Source organism: Coturnix japonica, chromosome 4 (assembly GCF_054131305.1).
Source record: "Coturnix japonica strain WE chromosome 4, WE-NBRP24, whole genome shotgun sequence".
NCBI lineage: Eukaryota > Metazoa > Chordata > Aves > Galliformes > Phasianidae > Coturnix > Coturnix japonica.
Window position 1 is genome coordinate 28,412,279 of NC_140666.1, and position 11,317 is coordinate 28,423,595.

An 11,317-nucleotide genomic window follows, 5' to 3' on the forward strand; every position below is an offset into this window, starting at 1 on the left:
CCTGAATCAAAACCAAACTGAAAAGACAGAACAAACTGTAAGAACAATGGCAGGACCATTTTGGAACACTTCATTAATTACCTATGTCCTTCACCAAATTATAACAAATAAGAGGGGACCTTCTGCTAGAATCACAAAAATCACAGCCTCACGGGGGGTGAAAGGAACCTCGAGAGATCATAGAGTGCAACCCCTCTGCTAAAGCAGGTACCTTACAATAGGTCACACAGGTAGGCATCTAGACAGGTCTTGAATATCTCCATAGAAGGAGACTTCACAACCTCTCTGGGCAACCTCTTACAGTGCTCTACCACCCTTACCTTAAATAAGTTCTTTCATATATTAGTACAGAACTTCCTATGTTCAAGTTATAGGCCATTACGCTTTGTCCTATCACTATACACCACTGAGAAGAGCCTGGCCTCCGCTATTTACGTATCACCTTTAAATATTTACAAACAGTTATAAGATCCCCACTCAGTCTTGTCTTCTCCAGGCTGAACTGACCCAGGTTGCTCAGCCTTTCCTCACATGGGAGATGCTTCAGGCCTTTTATTGCATCCCTCCTCTGGACACCTCTTAGGAGATCCCTGTCTTTTCTGAACTGGGGAGCCCAGAACTAGACACAGTATTCTAGATGTGGCCTCATTAGAACAGAAAAGGAGGATAAACTCCCTTGACCTGCTGACCACACTCTTTTAAATGCACACCAGGATACTGTTGGTCTTCTCGACAAGAATGGCACACTGCTTTCACTCAGTTTTAGTAAGAAGTAACTAAGAGTTAGGGGTTGAAGACAATAGGAATTTTAGTTTAGGAATATGAAATTTCTTCATGCTAAAGAGACTGCACAGAAGACCTGAAAATGTTGTCTGTCTGCAAATCTTAATAAAGTACACTTGCCTAGGGTAAGTTATTCTAAAAATCACAGTTCATACATCTAACGATTTATTTATTTAGTGTTTTGTGTCTATTGGTTTCTTTTTTGTTTGCTGTAGTTGGTTTGACTTTCTTCATTTTTAGTTGTTCTAGCCTGTATGAAAGCATTTCAGGTTATCTGATTCTGAAAACCTATCATATAAATGCCAGCACCTTCTTTATTTCATGCATTCACAGCAATTAACTACTGTCAATACGACTTCAGATTTCTTCCAATTATTTAGAAGAAAATGCTGTTATAATTCCTAACTATATATAATTTCTCACTGTTCTTACCAGGAAGGATTTCTTGTGACATTTCAGGATAATCACATATGAAGCAAGCTGGAATTTTAATCAAGGATTCCTACCTCCAAAAGCATGAATGCCCGCCCGCCCCCCCCCCTCCTCCCCCCCCAGTACTCAAATTGAGAGCTTTAGATTTAATGCTCTTGTTTGTTATTGAAAGGTGTGAGAGAGTCAGGAGCAAAAATACAGATATTGCGCTAATACTGGCAGTTTCAGTTCTGTATTTGTTGGCTTTTCCATATTGCAGCTGAACTCTGATAAATTATACCAATTTATAATTCTAAAGAGGTCCCATGAGTATCCTTTTCTTTTACATTCTGGCATGTAGCTGCAGTGATACAGTTTTACAGGTTCATTTTACACAGCAAATCTAGCAGAGCATTTTTCACTGTAATTGTCATGCCATGCAGAAGGACTGCATTAGGATTTGGGTAAAGGCCATTGCAAGTATCCTTTATTACACCTCTCACTTCAGATAATGTATTTTTTCATCCTGCAAGTCCTGGCATGATGTGAAAGAAGGCATAGAGTTATTTCTTGGTTTAACAGAAAGTAATTGGAAAAAGCCTGGGAAATATTTTAGGAAGTCAGTTCATCTCTTCATCCCAAAGACTACAAGAAGCAGTCCTCTACAAAACTGTAATATAAGCCTAAAACTTTCTGTGCTATGGCTGAAATAGAGTGTCTCAAGTGCGGTTATATGTTTGCTTGTAATTACACTTATCAAAACGCACACAATAAAATCTTTAAGAAGAAAAGCTAAATTTAAAAAAATACAACTTTGCATAATTTCTACATTTTAAAATTGTTTCTCAAAATTTTCTTCCATCATAGCTTTTTGCAAAATTTTAAAGCATGTGAGTTTCACTCATCTGCAGTTCTTTCTCTGTTCAGCTTGGATTACACTTTACAAGAAGGAACTGCACTTTTTTTAAACAGTTTTACCTGAGCCAGCACTTTCTACGTAAGAAGAAATACCCCAAACACAGTGAGGATTTTGAGGCTTTATATTGTTTTTGTTTTTAAAGAGATTTTTAGAACAGGAACATAATTTAAAGTGAAATACTAGAAGTCTTCCTTGATGTATATATTCCATTATCAATAATGCATTCAAGCTAAACCATGTTAAACTATTATTTTACAGTTATTTTAAGCTTGATTAATTATTAGTGGATCTTTATAATTTTAATTGTTTATGAATATTAACTCATAAATTTCTTAAGAGAATTATGCAGTCTTGATTCCCATAAAGTTGACTTAGCTAACAAAAATATTTGATCATCAAGAATAGGCTTTACCCTACATTACAATTCATCATTATTTCTGCCACTTTAGAGTTTATAATGGAATTAAGTGATGTTTATATATTTATTACTGTGTAATTTCATTATACGCTACTGAGTTTTATGACGTTTCTAAGTAAATTAATTATGTCTGTCTATTTCTCTGGTCTCCAATTTTGCACACACGATTAGGGGCCATTTGAATTAATATCTATAACTATCCTGAACAGAGGAGGTGTATTTGAGGTGCTTGACTATAAGAAATGCTTGACTATGGAAATGCCATTAAAATGCTAATAAAATAATAAAGGAACACCATTAAACAGATGTAATCGTGCTATACTATATGTAATGTGAGAGCTCATGCCTATGATAAAGACACTGAGAACATATTTAAACAACAGTAATTCTGACCAATGTAAAACTTGAACTGAATTATTATTTACTTAAAAAACTACTTTTTTTTTGTGGTACTGCAACATGAGACATTTTCAGCAAGTCAGTTGCGATCATGTAGTGATTCTTATTAATACCCATAATGGAATCACTTTCTTTAATTATCAAGTATATGCTAAAAGTAATTTAGTAATAAGTGACAATCTACCATAAAAATCTCACCAAGAGTATATATATATATTAATAGAAAATAGATGTTATTTGAAAATTCTCCTCTGTATTGTATATCTTATGAATGAAATTGCATCATTCCCACTATTTTGGGCAATGTTGAAGACTACTACTTGTATCTATGTAAACAACTTGTTATCCTCCAGACTGTGTTAGATTTAAATTTGTCACATAACAAGCCCACAAAGGATCCAGATTTTGCTGTCAGCCACCAGCAATTGCATGAATATAAGTGCAGCCTTGGATGTGAAACTATACACTTAACAGGCTATAAAGATCTAGAAAAAGAAACAACAAACTAGAGATTAGATTAAATGCTGGGTTTCATGACTTAATATATCTGTACATGCATTACTTGTGAAAGTAGACAGGAGAAAATTCAGGTTACACTTGAAAGGTAACATTATTATTCACAATGCTTTAAATGACTGCTGTTCACAATGACTTGGTATCCATGGATGCAAATAACTAGAAGTTATTTGGAAGACTAGATTTATGATTTTTTTTTCCCTGTTATTTGTCTATTGGGTTCTAAAGACAGAATTCACTGCTTGATAAACAGAAGTCTAACAGATAAATTGATTTAACCCCTCTGCTGATGTGCAGTCTTGTGTTTAAGTATTTTTGCAGTACTAAGGAATAATAATTGGTCCATATCTGCTAGTTTCAAAGTAATATGTTCTGCAAAATTATAATGCCATTTGATGGATTTAAAATTTTGAGGGCAAAGAAATACAACAAATAGTAACAGCAAAAATTTGTTACTCTGGAAGTTTTAAGCTGATTTTTAAACTGACAGTGGTTTTCTATACTGAGATAACTGAGACATAACTGAGACAATTAAGATGGTCTTTTTTTAGGTGAAGTTCATTGCCATAAAGCGCACAAATGGTGCTCAGTTCCAATATAACACCCAGATTCCTGTACCTGAATTTGATTGTTAAGCATAATATAAGACTAAAAGAATTGTTTAAATAACCTTCCAGTTAACCCTAAATGTACAAAAAAACAAAACAAAAACCAAACAACAACAACAACAAAAAAACCCAAAAAATGCCTCTCAATGCAGTAATCTGAGTTACAGAGATTCAGCCACAAACAGAATACTAATCACTTATTTTTGTACCATCACCCTGTACATGTCATCACAAAGCATTTTAGACAGGTTCAATCACAAGCAGCAGAGTAAAATGAGACAGTTCTTTAAATTAGTTTCTGGTTTTAAGTACAGGTGAAAGTGAGAGTGAGAATTTCCTATTCATTGACCACCCATTGTTTATAGGGTCTTATAAAGTCATAAGTTTGTAACATATCATTATCAATTGTGCCTGTGCAATTGGGATGCATTTTTGTCTGAAAATTTTAAAAAAAGAAAAAAAAAAAAAGCCTAAAATAACAACAATGTATTCAAAACATTATGACCAAATCTTTGTAAATTACTAGAGCTATTGATTCAGGCACAAGTTTGAACATTTGGAGGAGTCTGGTCATTGTTGTTCTCCCCCCCCTCCCCCCCCTCCCAATGTCACATTTTTCTTACAGTGCATGAGGACAACAGAAAAATAATCAAGTAGGACTGTACCTTTCTAGTAAGAACATCAAAGTACTTGTTTAACAGAGCATGAAGATTTGTATAGAGTATTGAGGAAGATTTCTAAATGCTTTAGAGGCATGACTTCTGAGACAAACAAAAAAAGCCTTCAGGAAATAACTATGTCAGAATCTGGGTCAACATGCAAAAAAATACAAAGGAAAAAAATTGATTTAGTGATAAATTATGTACTTACCAGTAAACATATGTGCAACACCATGTGAATAAAATATTTTTAAGTAATCATAGAAATGTGCTTAGGAAAATGGAGCACCTCATGCAAGGAGAGGCTGAGAGACATGGAACTGTTTGGCACAGAGAGGTGAAAGTTCAAGGCAATCTTCTCAGTATATATTAACACCTGATTGGAAGAGCATACAAGACAGAAACAGACTATTCTCAGTGATGCCCAATGAAAGGAAAACAGAATGATTATGCACTGAAATGCAAGAAATTTCATTTAAACAAAAGAAAAAACTTATTTACTGTAAGGGTGACTGAACACTGGAACAGAGTGCCCAGCCTGATTCTGTATTCTCCATCCTTAGGGATACTGAAAACCTGAAAACATGGTCCTGAGCAACACGCTCTTTAGCAGAAGGTGAGATTACATAATCTCCCTTCCAACCTCAGCCAGTGATTTTGTGATATATGATATGGCAGTGGTAATGAGTAAGCATTCTAAAGAAACCATGCATGCAAAAAAGACTGTAGAATTGACTAGTCTCCATTTGTCATACTTGCCATTTAAATGTTTTGCTTGCATTCTTTATTTCTGTTGCTTGAAACTGCCTCTGCCTTGCCAATGATTGCAGTGGCAGTGGATATGTCTGACATGTCTTTGATTTACTCTGGTACTAAGCATCCACAAAATATTGTGCTCTCTGGACTATAAGCTGTCTCTCAGTTGCGAGCGTTTGCAAAGCTAGAACATAACAGGCAATGTCAGCAAAGGCCTCTAACTATCAGAACAAAAATGCATTGTAGTAGACCTGTAGACTACTTTTCTGCTGGGCACAATCCTGCCATAAGCAAGCTGTTCAAAGGTATAACTTCATAGACATAGACACACATCTCATTTTTTTTTCCTAAGTTTTTTGTTGTTTTCTTTTAAATCCTTTTGACTGGAAGAAAGTAGTAGTGGCCTTCATGGCAATCAACTAACCAACAACCAAAGCAGTTAACAACTAACAGGAATGCTTAAGAATACACTTGTAGTCCAGGAAGGATTTATAACATTTGAATAATTTTGTCTTGAGCACAGCAGAAAAATTATAAAATGGAAAGGATAAACTTCTAGTCTAGAAGGGAAAACAGGAAGATTCAGGTGAAATAATAGTTGCACATAATACCTTCTATTTGGCATAAACAGAGAAAGTGAAAATAGATGATCTAATCATTCAGGAGACATAAACCTAATTCAGATGGTTTAACAAATCTAGACTCTGTTTATAGTAGGAAATCCACATTACTTCATGTTGCATTTTTCCTGTATTTCCCTAACAGAGCTTGCTTTTTCCACCTTTTTCAGGCCAACATGCAGCCTCAACATGCTTTGTCACAAAAGAGTACACATATAAAGCATACATTTAAAATTCAAGGTGATGTTTTGGAGGAAAGGTTACTTTACACTACTAAAGGCTGTGGCATGCATGCAGCATGTAAATGCTTATTTTGTTGTGTTTATGAAATAGTTGCATAAGCATGTCAACTAACATTAGAGCTAAAAAAAAACTTGTTTCCTCACATGATACAGCATACAGCTGAGAAAAATACCTCTGAGCTTTATGGCCAGCTCTGGATCATTTTACCACTCTGCCTTTCCCTCCCAGACACAGATTTCAGTATAAGCTGAATCCCCACACACTGCTGCATCCATCCATTCATCAATCTGAACATATATCTTGTCATATTAAGAAAAAAACAAAAAACAAAAATCCCCACCACTCCTGACAGTTACAGAACCTCCCCCTAGCAATTTTTCTCCGATTGCTCCAGAATGGAAGAAAGACACAATGAGAAGACAGCAGTTCTGATCTCTATTTTAAGGAATGTGTCCCAGAGGCAGACACATTAAGATTAAGCAGATCTCCACTGGCACTTAAACAAAGATGATCTAATGCATTGTGGTAGAGAGCTAAAGTTCCCCGATTATATTCAAGGGGCTTAAATTGGTCTGCTTGAAGTTCAAGCCCAGGCATGGCTAAAACATGTAAATTGGAATAGATGTCCTGAGTATTCCAGATTAGAAAAGATTCCCGTGATTCTTGGTTATCTTGCAGTGGGTCCTGTTCCTTATGCTCCACCCTTCTTGAGTTAACACTGAAGGGACACTTCACTTCAGAAGGATGAAAGAATAGCTCTTATGAACTTGCCATCATCTGCACCACAGCTGGCATCAACAACACTGCTGAGCCTCACAGTGAAAAGAGGCTATGAGCTAGATCTGGTGAGAATTAAATGCTTTTAAAGTGTTTTGGGGTGAAAGGGGATTTACAAAATATATAGATGTCTTCAAGCTCTCTTCACATTTTTTTTTTATTTTTTATTTTTAAAATAAATACTGATTAAATTTAAATGATCAGGATGGAATTTCATTAAATGTATGTTTGACAGTATATTTTAAACTGTAGCTCCTTGTATATCATTCAGCTGCCAGAAGACTGGAGAGGTAAATTTCACTGATAAAGCAGAAATTTGCTTTCATATTTTACCTGAATGATGTAGTAAGATTGACTTAATGACTTTAGACTGAGATTATGATATAGATTGGTTGTGGTCCAGACAAGTTATTCTTTGTTAACGTAAAAATCATTCTAAAATAGATCCTTTTTCAGTTGATTTCACATAACAGAACTGTGCTGAACATCCTGTAAGTGCCCATTCATTACATTTACTGTCAATTGTTTCACACAAATCATTTATAGCAAATGATCTAAAAATAAATAAATAAAATAAATCAATTCTAGACTTTTGATTTTCCAAAGCCTTAGGATAAGCAGAAGTGAAGCTTTAATATTAATTAGAAATAGATCTTGCTTTCCCCCTGCCATATAATGAAAACAAAGAGAAACATACCTTTCTGAATCTTAAATATTAGTACTTATTAGACTTACACTAAAAACTGTATGCTATACCAGTTTCGCTGCTGGTAGTGGCTTCCTTATCCACACAGTGATGCCTGACACATGCATTTTGAGTGCCCATTGTTCCCTTCTTACAGGCTCATCTACTGGGAACTCAATCACTCAACTTAACTTGCATAAAAAAAGGGAAGTACAATGCTTATTTTTGAGAGTGGTTGGTTAACATTTGGTTTGGTGTGCAAATGAGCAGTTGTGGCTTCGGTCTGGAATGCAGGAGAGGCACCTCTTGCACCCGTTCCCTCAAGTATTTGTTGTAGAGAATGGCACTAAGTAACTGTACAGCACTTTGTCATGTTTTTGTTTTTTTTAAAAAAAATTAAATTGTTTACATACACCTGTAGAGAAACTGATTATCATGTCTAGGAGTGTTGCAGCTCAAGTGCTAAATGGCTGAAATGATGACAGTTCCCATTTCTCTGAACCAGAGGCTCACAGCCTTTTTGACTTGAGGTAAGACAAGCAGTTAGTAGTGCATCACTTGTTTAACAATAAAAACGGTATTTTTTTTTCCTGCTTTTGTGCAGAAACATTTCTAGGAAAATACTATCATAGGGGAGATTTTTTTCAGTTTAGGGAATTTATTAAGCTGACTAAATTAGGAAGGCTGTATCAGGGTGTGCTTTACACAGACACACTCCTCAGTCCCACAGATCCCTCTGGCTCCTTCAGCCAAGCTTGGTGAATGCAGCATTCCTTCCAGTCTCAGCATCCTGTGAAGCAGCTCAGCACTGCCTGTTTTCCCCTTCGCTGTACTACTTCTACCCGGCATCAGAGAACTATGAAACATTCCCCAGTCTCAGCTACTGAGAGACTCTATGGCCACACAGTATCACACCACATGACGAGTCCACAGTAATACCATGTCAACCATTTCCCATGGGTTCAAGTATTTTCTCCTGTTACTTCTTCAAGGCTCAAAAAAGTTCAAAAGGTTGCTTGCATTGTACTCAGCTCTTGGTCAGGACTTGGTAGTCCAATATTACACACATACATTATTATTATTATTATTTTAATGACTCTAGCACTTAAGTAGGATTCAATTCTTTCCTTTTTCAAGTGAGAATTAGGAACCAATTCTTTCCTTTCTCAAGTGAATCAAAAAATCTGACAAGTAATTGTGAATGTATTACATTAAAAGGGAAAATTCTGCACTACACATCATGCAATCTTCTGAAAGAAATGTGATTTCAGGAAGAAAAAAGTAGAAACAACAAAACACAGTCCTGATTTGCATTGAGAGAGAACTGAATGTTTTTCATAAATATATGCATGTCACCAAGAGATGAGTGAGCTGATGCATGACTGTTTATGCCCAACAGCTGTCTGATTCCTTAGTTGCTAGTCTCATACCTGCCACCATCTAGTTACTGAATCAAGGCATCTTGGGAAGGACAGAAAAGAGAAGAGCTTATTATGAAGCTAAGAACAGTGTTCAGCCCTCATGCAGAATATCTGTGATATTCTGGATATGGTAAACAGAATATTAAGTTAAGCTTCTTTAATTAGCAATTACAGTACCTATAAAGAGTAGAGGGTCACACTTGCCTGTTAAAACCAGCCTTAACTATTCAGTTTCTACATAGGAGATTAGTTCTAATAAGTGAATAGTTCTAAATTCATGCACACAAACACGCTACTACATGAATTATATATTAAAAGAAAAAAAATATTCAGGTGACTTGCAACTATAAAGTTTAACACGTGTAATGATAGGGACTCCTTTCCACCTCAAAGACCTCTGCATCTTCACTTTCAGATTATGTTCGTAGGGGTTTTTTTTTGTTTTTTTGTTTTTTTTTTAAATTATTAGAATACAAGCTGTCATAGAAAGGAATTTTAGCATCTCTTGTATTATAAGAAAAAGCAAATGGGTTTTCTTATCTTTGTTTCTACCTTGAGACACTAACATAATACAAATTCAGTTAAGCTTTAGTCTCAGAAGGGCCCAGGTCTCCCACTGTTTGGAAGGCTACTAGATATTTAATTCCTCTTCACAGCTTAAGTCATTGAAATTTTTGTTCTGGACAACCAAATTTCTTACTAAGTGAAATTTGGTGCAATTATTCATAGCTCTAGAAGCTTGCTAGGCATCAGATACTGAAGACACTAACTTCCTTTAGGTAACTAAATTCTGTACTAAATTTGTACTGGATATCTAATTCCCACCAAAACCAATGAATTGGAAAGAGAAGCTGAGGTGAACCCCTCATTAGGATAGTACAATAGGTCTTTAACAGCAGCACATAAATAATCACTTCTGATTCCATGGTTGTAACATTTCAGTTATTCTTTGAATTCCAGAATTTCAGGAAACAAAATGAGAAAAATGGTAACTTACTGATTTCTTTTGTTAACACTGTCAGATATTAAGGGAAGTGGAAATTTTGTATGGTAACTGATTTTAAGTAATTTAGTTTTTAGTAAGCATGTGACAAAGCATATAATTGAAAGAGTATTTTTTTTTCAGTCTCTTTCTAAAGCCTGCAGTAAGAAGACATAAGTGTTATGCAAGCACCCAATGAAGTATTCTTAGCAACTAAAACTATTCACATTTTAATGAGTACAATATTGTTGTTGTCTTCAGAGGAAAATTAACTGACCCTATCAAAGCATCTATTATACAGTCTCCAATTACGTTCCTGTAGACTTGATTAGGCTTTTTATTTCAAATAATGGTGATAATAAAAGGGACTCAGCTTTCACACGTGAAAATCCTTCATTAATCAACTATATTTTTAAATAATTCAATTGCTACTTACATAAGTATTTACAGATTAAAATCAGTGTTGTGGATGATGGTGTTATTTCACCCTTTGTGGAAAAGCATTCCCCTGAGTCATGTAGGATTAGTTCTGTTATGCTTGACTGACCTTACAAAAAAAAAAAAAAAAAAAAAAACTTACAAAAAAATGATGCAACAACAAAAATAATTAGTACTCCATGCTCCACTTGAATTGTCAAGACATCAAAATTTAAACAGTGAATGACAAAAGAATCATTAACAAGAAGATTTTAACAAGCAACCGGGAGCCAAAGTCACTCTTATTCATCTATCTGCTTGTATCGTTCAAGCAACAGGAAAAGCAAGACTTACAAGTGCAAACTAATGAATAAAATCAGATATTATAAAAATAAGAATATTTGATAGAATGTACATATTTAGAAGAAACAAATTAAGTCATATATATAGAAAAGTGGTAGATCAGTATATATAAACAGGCTAATAAATCTAGAAGAAATTGACTGGAGATTAAGGACTAGCATAGTACTGTAAGTATGATTACTGTCTCATCTACAGACATAAGAGACTGGAAAGAAATAGTCCCAGAAGTATTTACATAATTGAAAAGTAACAACTGAAATCAACTATATGTCAGCTGTTTACTGAAGCTTCTGTAGGTGCCAAATAAATGTACTGCCTTAATCATGCTGAGTGAGAATAC